Source organism: Heterodontus francisci, chromosome 15 (assembly GCF_036365525.1).
Source record: "Heterodontus francisci isolate sHetFra1 chromosome 15, sHetFra1.hap1, whole genome shotgun sequence".
Classification (NCBI taxonomy): Eukaryota; Metazoa; Chordata; class Chondrichthyes; order Heterodontiformes; family Heterodontidae; genus Heterodontus; species Heterodontus francisci.
The window spans coordinates 85,204,789-85,217,011 of NC_090385.1; the positions used below are offsets into that span (position 1 = coordinate 85,204,789).

The 12,223-nt window shown below is 47.5% G+C and overlaps 1 protein-coding gene across 1 annotated transcript in view; it reads left to right on the plus strand.

Annotated features, from left to right (window-relative positions):
* LOC137377935 (sodium/hydrogen exchanger 2-like) overlaps positions 1–12,223 on the plus strand; it is a 332,862-nt gene that overhangs the window by 94,542 nt on the left and 226,097 nt on the right. The window lies entirely within an intron of this gene.

A 12,223-nucleotide genomic window follows, 5' to 3' on the forward strand; every position in this document is an offset into this window, starting at 1 on the left:
AATGTGAATCAAGAAACACATTTTATATGGTTAAAAATATCATAAACTACCGTTAGTTCAAAATGTTGTTTCGATTGAACATGAATACTGAAAGTAGCAATGAAAATAGATTGAAAGGAAGTGCACTGGATATCTTAAAAACAGCAACGATTACATTCATACACAAAAAGCGAACAATTCAATGAAGTGCTTATTGTACAAAACCTCAGTGCCAAATACAAAATTTTGGCCAAGGTCCTAGAATCTAGGTGCAGTCATCTCTGGGTTAGTCCACACAGAATAAATGAACCTCATAGGGCCGCATTCTCAAGGGACTATGGGATAGATTTAACAAGTGGATATGTTTCATGCAGGGGTTAAAGATGGCAGAGCAGGGTTACACAGCATTCCCGATGTTTTCCCACACATACCACCATCTAAATTGAGAACAGGCACGGGAGTGCCACCCATTCCTTACCAGCCGGGAGGTCTACTTTACATTGGAAGGTCTCCTCCTGATGACATCATCAACACCATAACGGTATTTTAACGTCCAGATTCAGGAGGCCCACCACAGCCAACCTCAACAGCTCATCCATGGCAGGAATCGTAGAGTGACCAGTCGAGGCCCAGGCAAATTTAAAAATGCTACTCTCTGTAGAGTTTCTCTGGGTCAGGAGGATCAGAAGTCTCCTCCTGGGACCTGGCCCTGGCCTTGTTCCTCCCTCATACCGTTTAGTCAGTTGCCCACTTCCCACCTCCCCAGCACTAACTTTATGATAGGAATTGTTCCCTTGGGTCACCAGAGTCTTCGGGCTCTCCTCCCAATTTTTCCTCCCGCCCACTGACCCTAATGTCACCCGTGCTGCTTTCCAGCAGGAGACTGCTATGCTTTGTTCAAAGGAGGCCTGGGAAGTGTAATAGCCTGGGTTTCACACTGGCCTGTCTCAACCCTGCCCGCAGTTAAGATAGATTCCTATACCACATGGCTCTTCCACTTGCACCTGTACTGCAGCAGCAACAAAACTGCAATGAACATTGAAACTCCGATAACACTGATACTGCGATAATACCAACACTGGGATATCGCTGACACTGATAAAACAGACACTGATAACATCGACACTGTGGTAGAACTGACACTGACATAACAGTGACACCACGATAACACAGACACACTGGTTACACTGACACTGCGATGCCACAGACACACCCATAACACAGATACTGTGATAACACCAACACTGGGATAACAGCGACATTACGATAACACCAACAAAGCGATAACACCAACACTGCGATATCACTGCCATTGCGATAGCACCAACACTGGGATAACACCAACTCTGTGATAGCACAGACACTGCGATAACACCGACACTCAAGAGGTGAGGTGCCCTTGACATTCAGGCAGCATTTGACTGAGTATGGTGTCAAGAAGCCCTAGCAAAACTGGAGTCAATGGGAATCAGGGGGAAAACTCTCTGCTGGTTAGAGTCATACCTAACGCAAAGGAAGATGGCTGTGATTGTTGGAGGTCAATCATCTGAGCTCCAGGACATCACTGCAGGAGTTCCTCAGGGTAGTGTCCTAGGCCCAACCGTCTTCAGCTGCTTCAATGACCTTCCTTCAATCATAAGTTCAGAAGTGGGGATGTTCGCTAATGATTGCACAATGTTCAGCATCATTTGCGACCCCTCAGATACTGAAGCGGTCGGTGTCGGAATGCAGCAAGACCTAGAAAATATCCAGGCTTGGGCTGATAAGTGCAAGTAACATTCGCGCCAGACAAGTGCCAGGCAATGACCATCTCCAACAAGAGAGAATCTGACCATCTCCCCTTGAAATTCAATGGCATTACCATCGCTGAATCCCGCACTATCAACATCCTAGGGGCTACCATTGACCAGAAACTGAACTGGAGTAGCCATATAAATACCGTAGCCACAAGAGCAAGTCAGAGGCTAGGAATCCTGCGGCAAGTGACTCACCTCCTGACTCCCCAAAGCCTGTCCACCATCTACAACATCTGACATGTGGGAGTCTTTCAAAAGTCAGTTGATTAGAATCCAGGACCAGCATGTTCCTGTGAGGAAGAAGGACAAGTTTGGCAAGTTTCGGGAAGCTTGGATAACGCGGGATATTGTGAGCCTAGTCAAAAAGAAAAAGGAAGCATTCGTAAGGGCTGGAAGGCTAGGAACAGATGAAGCACTTGAGGAATATAAAGACAGTAGGAAGGAATTTAAGCAAGGAGTTAGTAGGGCTAAAAGGGGTCATGAAAAGTCATTGGCAAACAGGATTAAGGAAAATCCCAAGGCTTTTTATACGTATATAAAGAGCAAGAGGGTAACCAGGGAAAGGGTTGGCCCACTCAAGGACAGAGATGGGAATCTATGTGTGGAGCCAGAGGGAATGGGTGAGGTGCTAAATGAGTACTTTGCATCAGTATTCACCAAAGAGAAGGACTTGGTGGATGATGAGCCTCGGGAAGGGAGTGCAGATAGTCTCAGTCATCTCATTATCAAAAAGGTGGAGGTGTTGGGTGTCTTGCAAAGCATTAAGGTAGATAAGTCCCCAGGGCCTGATGGGATCTACCCTAGAATACTGAGGGAGGCAAGGGAAGAAATTGCTAGGGCCTTGACAGAAATCTTTGCATCCTCATTGGCCACAGGTGAGGTCCCAGAGGATTGGAGAATAGCCAATGTTGTCCCTTTGTTTAAGAAGGGTAGCAAGGATAATCCAGGAAATTATAGGCCGGTGAGCCTTACGTCAGTGGTAGGGAAACTATTAGAGAGGATTATTCGGGACAGGATTTACTCCCATTTGGAAATAAATGAACTTATTAGCGAGAGACAGCATGGTTTTGTGAAGGGGAGGTCGTGTCTTACTAATTTGATTGAGTTTTTTGAGGAAGTGACGAAGATGATTGATGAAGGAAGGGCAGTGGATGTTGTCTATATGGACTTCAGTAAAGCCTTTGACAAGGTCCCACATGGCAGACTGGTACAAAAGGTGAAGTCACACGGGATCAGAGGTGAGCTGGCAACATGGATACAGAACTGGCTCTGTCATAGAAGACAGAGGGTATCAGTGGAAGGGTGTTTTTCTGAATGGAGGGATGTGACTAGTGGTGTTCCGCAGGGATCAGTGCTGGGACCTTTGCTGTTTGTAGCATATATAAATGATTTGGAGGAAAATGTAGCTGGTCTGATTAGTAAGTTTGCAGACGACACAAAGGTTGGTGGAGTTGCGGATAATGATGAGGATTGTCAGAGGATACAGCAGGATATAGATCGTTTGGCGACTTGGGCGGAGAAATGGCAGATGGAGTTTAATCCGGACAAATATGAGGTAATGCATTTTGGAAGGTCTAATGCAGCTGGGAAGTATACAGTAAATGGCAGAACCCTTAGGAGTATTGACAGGCAGAGAGATCTGGGCATACAGGTCCACAGGTCACTGAAAGTGGCAAGGCAGGTGGATAATGTAGTCAAGAAGGCATATGGCATGCCTGCCTTCATCGGGCGGGGCATAGAGTATAAAAATTGGCAAGTCATGTTGCAGATGTCCAGAACCTTAGTTAGGCCACATTTAGAATATTGCGTGCAATTCGGGTCGCCACACTACCAGAAGGACGTGGAGGCTTTGGAGAGGGTACAGAAGATGTTTATCAGGATGTTGCCTGGTCTGGAGGGCATTAGCTATGAGGAGAGTTTGGAAAAACTCGGATTGTTTTCACTGGAACAATGGAGGTGGAGGGGTGACATGATAGAGGTTTACAAAGTTATGAGCGGCATGGACAGAGTGGATAGTCAGAAGCTTTTTCCCAGGGTGGAAGAGTCAGTTACTAGTGGACATAGGTTTAAGATGCGAGGGGCAAAGTTTAGAGGGGATGTGCGAGGCAAGTTCTTTACACAGAGGGTGGTGAGTGCCTGGAACTTGCTGCCGGGGGAGGTGGTGGAAGCAGATACGATAGCGACGTTTAAGAGACATCTTGACAAATACATGAATAGGAAGGGAATAGAGGGATACGGGCCCTGGAAGTGCAGAAGGTTTTAGTTTAGGCAGGCATCAAGATCGGCGCAGGATTGGAGGGCCGAATGGCCTGTTCCTGTGCTGTACTGTTCTTTGTTCTTTGTACAAGGCACAAGTCAGGACTGTGATGGAATACTCTCCACTTGCCTGGATGGGTGCAGCTCCAACAACACTGAAGAAGTTCAACATCATCCAGGACAAAGCAGCCTGCTTGATTGACACCCCATCCACAAACAGTCACTTCCTCCACCACTGACACACAGTGGCAGCAGTGTGTACCATCTACAAGATGCACTGCAGCAATGCACCAAGGCTCCTTAGACAGCACCTTCCAAACCCGCGACCTCTACCAACTAGAAGGACAAGGGCAGCAAATGCATGGGAATACCACCACCTGCAAGTTCCACTACGAGTCACACACCATCCTGACTTGGAACGATATCACTGTTCCTTCACTGTCACTGGGTCAAAATCCTGGAACTTCCTTCGTAACAGCACTGTGGGTGCACCTACCCCACATGGACTGCAGTGGTTCAAGGTCACAGCTCACCACCACCTTCTCAAGGGCAATTAGGGATGGGCAATAAATGCTGGCCTAGCCAGCGACACCCACATCCCATGAATGAATAAAACAAAACACTGAGATATCACCGACCATCCGGCAACACAGATACTGTGATAGCACCGACACTGCAAGAGCACTGACAATGGGTTAACACTGACATTCAGATATCACTGCCATTCTGGGAGCACCGACACTGCAGTAACATTGACGTTTGATTACATTGACACTGCGCTACCATGGTTCACTTTGACAGCACCGACACTGCGACAGCACCAATCCTGAAATGCCACCGACACTGGGATATCACCGACACTGGGATATCACTGACACTGGGATATCACTGACACTTGGATATCACCGACACTTGGATATCACCGACACTGGGATAACACCGACACTGGGATATCACCGACACTGGGATATCACCGACACTGGGATATCACTGACACTGGGATAACACCGACACTGGGATATCACCGACACTGGGATAACACCGACACTGGGATATCACCGACACTGGGATATCACCGACACTGGGATATCACTGACACTTGGATATCACTGACACTGGGATATAACTGACACTGGGATATCACTGACACTGGGATAACACCGACACTGGGATATCACTGACACTTGGATAACACCGACACTGGGATATCACTGACACTGGGATATCACCGACACTGGGATATCACTGACACTGGGATATCACCGACACGAGGATATCACCGACACTGGGATATCACCGACACTTGGATAACACCGACAGTGGGATATCAGTGACACTGGGATATCACCGACACTGGGATATCACCGACACTGGGATATCACTGACACTTGGATATCACTGACACTGGGATATAACTGACACTGGGATATCACTGACACTGGGATAACACCGACACTGGGATATCACCGACACTGGGATATCACCGACACTGGGATATCACTGACACTGGGATATCACCGACACTAGGATATCACCGACACTGGGATATCACCGACACTGGGATATCACTGACACTGGGATAACACCGACACTGGGATATCACTGACACTGGGATATCACCGACACTGGGATATCACCGACACTGGGATATCACTGACACTTGGATATCACCGACACTGGGATATCACCGACACTGGGATATCACCGACACTGGGATATCACTGACACTTGGATATCACCGACACTGGGATATCACCGACACTGGGATATCACTGACACTTGGATATCACCGACACTGGGATATCACCGACACTGGGATATCACCGACACTAGGATATCACCGACACTGGGATATCACCGACACTTGGATAACACCGACAGTGGGATATCACTGACACTGGGATATCACCGACACTGGGATATCACTGACACTGGGATATCACCGACACTGGGATATCACCGACACTGGGATATCACCGACACTGGGATATCACTGACACTTGGATATCACTGACACTTGGATATCACCGACACTGGGATATCACCGACACTGGGATATCACCGACACTGGGATATCACTGACACTTGGATATCACCGACACTGGGATATCACCGACACTGGGATATCACCGACACTTGGATATAACTGACACTGGGATATCACCGACACTGGGATATCACTGACACTTGGATATCACCGACATTGGGATATCACTGACACTGGGATATCACTGACACTGGGATATCACTGACACTTGGATATCACCGACACTTGGATATCACCGACACTTGGATATAACTGACACTGGGATATCACCGACACTGGGATATCACTGATACTGGGATATCACTGACACTGGGATATCACCGACACTTGGATATCACCGACACTGGGATATCACCGACACTTGGATATCACTGACACTTGGATATAACTGACACTGGGATATCACCGACACTGGGATATCACTGACACTGGGATATCACTGACACTGGGATATCACCGACACTTGGATATCACTGACACTTGGATATAACTGACACTGGGATATCACCGACACTGGGATATCACCGACACTGGGATATCACTGACACTGGGATATCACCGACACTGGGATATCACTGACACTTGGATAACACCGACACTGGGATATCACCGACACTTGGATATCACTGACACTGGGATATCACTGACACTGGGATATCACTGACACTGGGATACACTGACACTTGGATATCACCGACATTGGGATATCACTGACACTGGGATATCACCGACACTGGGATATCACTGACACTGGGGTATCACTGACACTTGGATATCACCGACACTGGGATATAACTGACACTTGGATATAACTGACACTGGGATATCACCGACACTGGGATATCACCGACACTTGGATATCACTGACACTGGGGTATCACTGACACTGGGATATCACCGACACTGGGATATCACTGACACTGGGATATCACTGACACTTGGATATCACCGACACTGGGATAACACCGACACTTGGAGAGCACGCTTGCTGGGATTACACTGACATGTGGTAGCATTGACACTGGGATAACGTGGACACTGGGATATCACTGACACTGGGATAACACCGACACTGGGATATCACCGACACTGGGATATCACCGACACTGGGATATCACTGACACTGGGATATCACCGACACTAGGATATCACCGACACTGGGATATCACCGACACTGGGATATCACTGACACTGGGATAACACCGACACTGGGATATCACTGACACTGGGATATCACCGACACTGGGATATCACCGACACTGGGATATCACTGACACTTGGATATCACCGACACTGGGATATCACCGACACTGGGATATCACCGACACTGGGATATCACCGACACTTGGATATCACCGACACTGGGATATCACCGACACTGGGATATCACCGACACTGGGATATCACTGACACTTGGATATCACCGACACTGGGATATCACCGACACTGGGATATCACCGACACTAGGATATCACCGACACTGGGATATCACCGACACTTGGATAACACCGACAGTGGGATATCACTGACACTGGGATATCACCGACACTGGGATATCACTGACACTTGGATATCACCGACACTGGGATATCACCGACACTGGGATATCACCGACACTGGGATATCACTGACACTTGGATATCACTGACACTTGGATATCACCGACACTGGGATATCACCGACACTGGGATATCACCGACACTGGGATATCACTGACACTTGGATATCACCGACACTGGGATATCACCGACACTGGGATATCACCGACACTTGGATATAACTGACACTGGGATATCACCGACACTGGGATATCACTGACACTTGGATATCACCGACATTGGGATATCACTGACACTTGGATATCACCGACACTTGGATATCACCGACACTTGGATATAACTGACACTGGGATATCACCGACACTGGGATATCACTGATACTGGGATATCACCGACACTGGGATATCACCGACACTTGGATATAACTGACACTGGGATATCACCGACACTGGGATATCACCGACACTGGGATATCACCGACACTGGGATATCACCGACACTTGGATATAACTGACACTTGGATATCACCGACACTGGGATATAACTGACACTGGGATATCACCGACACTGGGATATCACTGATACTGGGATATCACTGACACTGGGATATCACTGACACTGGGATATCACCGACACTGGGATATCACCGACACTGGGATATCACCGACACTGGGATATCACCGACACTTGGATATCACCGACACTTGGATATAACTGACACTTGGATATCACCGACACTTGGATATAACTGACACTGGGATATCACCGACACTGGGATATCACTGATACTGGGATATCACTGACACTGGGATATCACCGACACTTGGATATCACCGACACTGGGATATCACCGACACTTGGATATCACTGACACTTGGATATAACTGACACTGGGATATCACCGACACTGGGATATCACTGACACTGGGATATCACTGACACTGGGATATCACCGACACTTGGATATCACCGACACTTGGATATCACTGACACTTGGATATAACTGACACTGGGATATCACCGACACTTGGATAACACCGACACTGGGATATCACCGACACTTGGATATCACTGACACTGGGATATCACTGACACTGGGATATCACTGACACTGGGATACACTGACACTAGGATATCACCGACATTGGGATATCACTGACACTGGGATATCACCGACACTGGGATATCACTGACACTGGGGTATCACTGACACTTGGATATCACCGACACTGGGATATAACTGACACTGGGATATCACTGACACTGGGATAACACCGACACTGGGATATCACTGACACTTGGATAACACCGACACTGGGATATCACTGACACTGGGATATCACCGACACTGGGATATCACTGACACTGGGATATCACTGACACTTGGATATCACTGACACTGGGATATCACCGACACTAGGATATCACCGACACTGGGATATCACCGACACTTGGATAACACCGACAGTGGGATATCACTGACACTGGGATATCACCGACACTGGGATATCACCGACACTTGGATATCACTGACACTGGGATATCACTGACACTGGGATATCACTGACACTTGGATATCACTGACACTGGGGTATCACTGACACTTGGATATCACTGACACTGGGATATAACTGACACTGGGATATCACCGACACTGGGATATCACTGACACTTGGATAACACCGACACTGGGATATCACTGACACTGGGATATCACCGACACTGGGATATCACTGACACTGGGATATCACTGACACTTGGATATCACTGACACTGGGATATCACCGACACTAGGATATCACCGACACTGGGATATCACCGACACTTGGATAACACCGACAGTGGGATATCACTGACACTGGGATATCACTGACACTTGGATATCACTGACACTGGGGTATCACTGACACTTGGATATCACTGACACTGGGATATAACTGACACTGGGATATCACCGACACTGGGATATCACTGACACTTGGATAACACCGACACTGGGATATCACTGACACTGGGATATCACCGACACTGGGATATCACTGACACTGGGATATCACTGACACTTGGATATCACTGACACTGGGATATCACCGACACTAGGATATCACCGACACTGGGATATCACCGACACTTGGATAACACCGACAGTGGGATATCACTGACACTGGGATATCACCGACACTGGGATATCACCGACACTTGGATATCACTGACACTGGGATATCACTGACACTGGGATATAACTGACACTGGGATATCACCGACACTGGGATATCACTGACACTTGGATAACACCGACACTGGGATATCACTGACACTGGGATATCACCGACACTGGGATATCACTGACACTGGGATATCACTGACACTTGGATATCACTGACACTGGGATATCACCGACACTAGGAGATCACCGACACTGGGATATCACCGACACTTGGATAACACCGACAGTGGGATATCACTGACACTGGGATATCACCGACACTGGGATATCACCGACACTTGGATATCACTGACACTGGGATATCACTGACACTGGGATATCACTGACACTTGGATATCACTGACACTGGGGTATCACTGACACTTGGATATCACCGACACTGGGATAACACCGACACTTGGAGAGCACGCTTGCTGGGATTACACTGACATGTGGTAGCATTGACACTGGGATAGCACTGACACCACGATAACACGGATATTGGGATAGCACTGACATTGTGATAACACGGACACAGGGATAGGAACGACACAGGGTTAACACCAATACTACGATAAGACTGCCACTGCAATAACATGAACACTGACATAACACCAACATGGGATATCACTGACTCGGTGATAACACCAACACGGGATATCACTGACTCGGTGATAACACCAACACGGGATATCACCGACACTGCGATAACATCGACACTGCGATAACACCGACACTGCGATAACAGCGACAATGTGATAACATCAACACTGCGATAACAGCGACACTGCGATAACAGCGACAATGTGATAACATCAACACTGCGATAACACTGACAATGTGATAATATCAACACTGCGATAACACCGACACTGCGATAACATCAACAATGCGATAACACCGACAATGTGATAATATCAACACTGCGATAACACCGACAATGTGATAACACCGACACTGCGATAACATTGACACTGCGATAACATCAACACTGCGATAACACCGACACTGCGATAACACCGACAATGCGATAACACCGACACTGCGATAACATCGACACTGCGATAACACCGACACTGCGATAACACCGACACTGCGATAACACCGACACTGCGATAACACCAACACTGCGATAACATTGACACTGCGATAACACCAACACTGCGAAAACACCAACACTGCGATAACATCAACACTGCGATAACACCGACACGGCGATAACACCGACACTGCGATAACACCGACACTGCGATAACACCGACACTGCGATAACACCGACACTGCGATAACACCGACACTGCGATAACATTGACACTGCGATAACACCGACACTGCGACAACACCAACACTGCGATAACACCGACACGGCGATAACACCGACACTGTGATAACACCGACACTGCGATAACACCAACACTGCGATAACATCAACACTGCGATAACACCGACACTGCGATAACACCGACACTGCGATAACACCGACACTGTGATAACACCGTCACTGCGATAACATTGACACTGCGATAACACCAACACTGCGAAAACACCAACACTGCGATAACATCAACACTGTGATAACATTGACACTGCGATAACACCAACACTGCGATAACACCGACACTGCGATAACACCGACACTGCGATAACACCGACACTGCGATAACACCGACACTGCGATAACACCGACATTGCGATAACACCGACACTGCGATAACACCGACACTGCGATAACACCGACACTGCGATAACATTGACACTGCGATAACACCGACATTGCGATAACATTGACACTGCGATAACACCGACATTGCGATAACATCGACACTGCGATAACATTGACACTGCGATAACACCAACACTGCGATAACACCGACACTGCGATAACACCGACACTGCGATAACATTGACACTGCGATAACATCGACACTGCGATAACATCCACAATGCGATAACATTGACACTGCGATAACACCAACACTGCGATAACATTGACACTGCGATAACACCGACATTGCGATAACACCAACACTGTGATAAAATCGACACTGCGATAACATCCACACTGCGATAACATCGACAATGCGATAACATTGACACTGCGATAACACCGACATTGCGATAACACCAACACTGCGATAACATCGACACTGCGATAACATCAACACTGCGATAACACCAACACTGCGATAACACCGACACTGCGATAACATTGACACTGCGATAATATCAACACTGCGATAACACCAACACTGCGATAACATCGACACTGCGATAACATCAACACTGCGATAACATCGACACTGCGATAACACCGACACTGCGATAACATTGACACTGCGATAATATCAACACTGCGATAACACCAACACTGCGATAACAT